Here is a 4448-nt window from a genome sequence, read left to right on the forward strand (position 1 = left end):
AAAATCATTGGCAAGTTTTGGTATTTGCCTGCTAAATGGATCCACATCTGTAAGAAAAGCTACAGATCTGTCAGGTAGACAACTGTGCTCTTCAGTTTTGCCTACAAATACCTTTGGAAGCATCAACATAAACTTTTTTCATGGTCTCCTTTTGCCTCAAATCCCTAGTAGTTTTCATTTATGCCTCTGGGTAGGTTTTTTTTCCTCTTCTTTTTTGGTATTTAACCTTCCATAAATGCAAAGATGGCCTTGAGGCCTTGTTTTGAAAGCTTTCACACTCTCAATCCTGCTTATTCCATAAACACAAGATGATTGTTTAATATTTAAATACTTTCTGTTTATAAGGACCATTATGTATACACAGCTAAATCACAGATACACATTTCTAAATAAAAGTTCTTGGGTTGCTCCCGTGAGACACAGAGGCACTGTTGTCATTCAAGGATAAGGCTGGGCTTCAGAAGTCCTATTTGTTTTATCACAAAGTATAGCTTTTTTTAATTCACGGTTACCTAGACTGAATGAAAATACTGACTGACAGAAGCTTCAAGAATGTTATTTCAAAAACTTGGAACTTAAGTGCCTTTTAGCTTTTACTGGTATCCCTGCAAACTCACTATTCTTCAGAATCTGCAAAGCAACTTGCAAAATTGAATTACTGACATTTCATGAGCCCCTTGTTTTCTCCTCAAGGCTTCCATTTTCCTTTTATATGTGCCACTCAGTTTATTAAGATGGACACTCTGGATCCTTTGCTATATCGCTATGTTGTTATTACTTAGTAACAAGGAGGATGGGGGACCAGCTTTTTAATAGTCCTGTTCCTCATAGTGACTACTACTTGCATACACTGCTCCACTGAACTCACTTAGCGTTACTCTTGTGAGTGTATGCAGAAAGAGCAATAATTTCAGAATTAGGTATAGGGCTGTCAGCTTCTGCGTTGTTCTCCAAGACCTTCCCCTTCCTTCCTATTACCATGTCTCATTTTAATTCCCAGTGCCCTGTGTTAGTGCCAAACATATGAATCAGGGAAACTGCTTGCTGGGATATTGTTTAAATATGATGCACTTTATTTTCACTGAATAAATGCTTGGTTTCCTCATTATGTATTTGGTTAGTTAATGCATTGTTCTATATGTTGCTATATTTCGCTCTTTGAACCTAGGGAGCTCAGCCACTTCCTGCCCAGCTGGGCAAAGCACAAAGTAATATCCTTCCAGAATTAAATACGTTTGTAACCATCTGCAGTCTGCTCAAGTTGATTCCCTACTAGATAAGGCAGCACATCAGGATGCACACTAACAAGCAGACACCACTCCAAGATGTAGAAGGATCCTAACAAAGCTAAATTCTGAGTTTAGGACTTTATTTTATAGATTGTACCTTGTGTAAACATCGTATCATCCTCCAGTGGGCAATGAGATAAGGAGAGAATGGAGAATAGGAACAAAGAACAAGGCGACAGGAGAATGGCAATTATTCTCACAAATGTGAAAATTGTATTTTCATGGAGAGAAAAAAAGAATCAGTAGAGACTGATTTTACTTGCTTTTGCTTAGTTTGCAAATTAAGTTAGGAGGTAAAATGCCTAACACATAGGTGGACCTGTCATCCTTCTGACTCTCCACTGTACTAGACTCCCTCAGTCTTAATGCAAGTCACACAAACTCCTGGATGCCCACATGACTACTACCACCACCTCCCTCTATAGCACTAACACAACATTTGTATTTAAACTTCTGAGTGGAACTGCAGCAGTGGCTGCCTACACCAGTACTAGCAGCTTCCCTCCAGCCCACAACTATCAGCTACTCCTGCAGTAACACTGCACTTCGTTCACCTGGCAAGGGTCTCCAACATTTTCATTTGAGATTTCCTGCTGCGCACACATATATGCCCTGATACTTCCAGACCCACTGGTTCTATAGCACTGTAAGACCACCACCACACAGAACATGGACAATTAGCCCTGGAAGCTCCAAACTTCTTACCCATGACAATACAGTACAGTCTGGAGGTGCCATGGCTCTGACAGGGCTGCCAAACACCTGGAAATCTTGATCATGATCCTGTGAAACCCTACTGGATGCCCTCCACTTATTAGGTACCTACCAGACCTCTGAAAATCTTACACAAACACATTAAATTATCAAATTCCACCAGGACTAAATCTCTAGGTGGAAAATGAGCCTGTGTCCACAAGATCAGGACTTGGCAGATCTTTAGCCAATCCTGGAAGCTCTGCGTTGTTTGCAGCCCATCTCTAGCATCCTGCCTCTGCCTTTTCTCACTGTGCATTTACCAAGATCTAAAGGAAGGCCACACACAGCAATCCCACAACTTATCTGCACTCATGGTACCTCCAGATCCTCCTACCACTCTTTCTTTCTCTAACGCACTGTAGCATTATCAGACACATTCAGGTTGAGCTGCACATGCATAAAAGCCATTTGTCTAACGGTCCATTTATTTTTTTAATCCCTAAAATAGCAACTATTTCCTGCAATCTTCTTTCAATCCTTTCCTCTCTTCACTGCTTGAAATAAAAGACAAAACTGGGAAGAGAGATCAGTAGCATGCACACTAATGCTTAGAAGCCCAGTATGAACAGCCTTGGTGCAGAACACAGTATAATTTAGAGAAGGAAGGACGGCTCTTTGACTGGCTAACAGCCATTTTGTTGTTGGTCCTACCAGTTCAGACAATTTGAATTTGTGCGGTATCCATGCAGCGAAGCTAGCAAGTGTGTACACAAGAAAAGAACCAACAAATGTAAAAATATACAAATGAAAACTGGTTAAGAAGAGGAGACACATCAGAGTTCACAGCAGTTCCTGGTAGGAAATCATATGCCCTTAGAAGGCCAGGAGACCTGCTGCTCTCGTACAGAGAGATCATCCCACCTTCACCTTTTGGATCACTACCTTGACAACAGAAGCATTAAAGTACAAACATCGTTTTGTGTCCACCTCAATATCCTGCTGGTCTGAGCTAAAATTACTGTATCTGGAATGTGTGATCATATACTTAATATACCCAAATGAAATCCTGATTGGTGGTCCACAGTTACTTGCTATGGAGACATGGGCACAAGCAGGTATATACAAGCAGAGGCAGAAAACATCTCCATCAGAATGAGCCCTAACAGCCTGGGGTACAGCAAGTACAGAACTGCCAGCTTCTGCCACAAAATCCTTTGTGGGCTGAGGCCAGATTTTTAAAAGAGAAAAAAAATGCTTTGTTGGCTTTTGACTTCAGCACTCAGGCAGCCATTCTGCATTATTCAGCAGGTTGGGAGGACAGTGCCTGATGCTGGCAGGAGCCTCTGTCAGATACGAGTTGATCACATGCTGTTGGTCCATTGTTAGTTTGGCAGGAAGGGAATACAGTGAGCTGGACTATTGTTGAAGACACTCTGGATTGCTTTTCCTCTGGTTTTACTGGTGGTACACCAAACTACAAAGCTGCAGGTCAGATATTTCCAAAGAGTCAGGTGAATTCACTTTGAGGGCTCATGCGGTCTATGCAGGAGAAAGGGAGTGAAAGGAGAAACCTGAATATAGAAACATACTTCATAAAGCTGCCTACATGTATGGCTTTTCTCCCCAATCTTACTTACACATATTGTAACTTAAAATTCCTTTGAAAGAGACCCTTAACATTGCTGCCATGGCACATACAGGAGAATGATAGGGACAGCACTGAAAGTTTTAAGGCAGTTAAAGGGTTAAAGTAACTCCATACAGCTTCTTAACTCCCCACCTCAACAGCAACAACCCAGACTTAAGTTTCTTTTATACCACCCAAACAATGTTTATATTTTCTTTGTCTGTCCCTGGCATTGTTCCTTCCTTATATTAACACAATATACCAAACTAAGCTGCAACCTAAGCTTGCCTTGGCAGGAAGAAATGTGTTTTGTGGCTAGTGCAGACTTGAAATCTAAGAGGACATGAGAATTCTCATGATAGCTTTCATTCAGACTTCCTGTTTCAGCCAGTGGATCACTTAATTTTCACACACTGTTTCTCCTTTAGTGCAAAGGGACCAATAATGCTTCTGTACTTTGTAAGGATGCTGTGAAATTTAATCCTGGTAATGTGCATTTTTAAACTTAGATGGAAAGTACTATGGAAGTTCAAAGAGAAACAGTAAAGGCTAGAACAACCCTCTGCAAGAACATTGTAAAACCAGAAGTTCTCCACATGCTCTCGGACTGTTCCACATTACGTTGGAAAATAACTCAGTAGCTGGCTATACACGACAATGTTTTCCATATTATGGTTGGTCTTCCTCCACAGTTTACTATACTGTAAAAGCATCTGCTGAAAAAGTTGAATTACACAGCCTATAAACAATTTAGTTCTCAAGCATTTAATGTGAATTCAAGTGATGAGTAGTGTGATTGGTTTGTGGTTGAGGTTCGTGTCCTCCCCCCCCCCCCC

General features: G+C 41.1%; 1 protein-coding gene across 1 annotated transcript in view; it reads right to left on the reverse strand.

Annotated features, from left to right (window-relative positions):
* TUBB6 (tubulin beta 6 class V) overlaps positions 1-4448 on the reverse strand; it is a 7920-nt gene that overhangs the window by 1619 nt on the left and 1853 nt on the right. The window lies entirely within an intron of this gene.

Source organism: Egretta garzetta, unplaced genomic scaffold (genome assembly GCF_000687185.1).
Source record: "Egretta garzetta isolate BGI_Z169 unplaced genomic scaffold, ASM68718v1 scaffold259, whole genome shotgun sequence".
Classification (NCBI taxonomy): domain Eukaryota; kingdom Metazoa; phylum Chordata; class Aves; order Pelecaniformes; family Ardeidae; genus Egretta; species Egretta garzetta.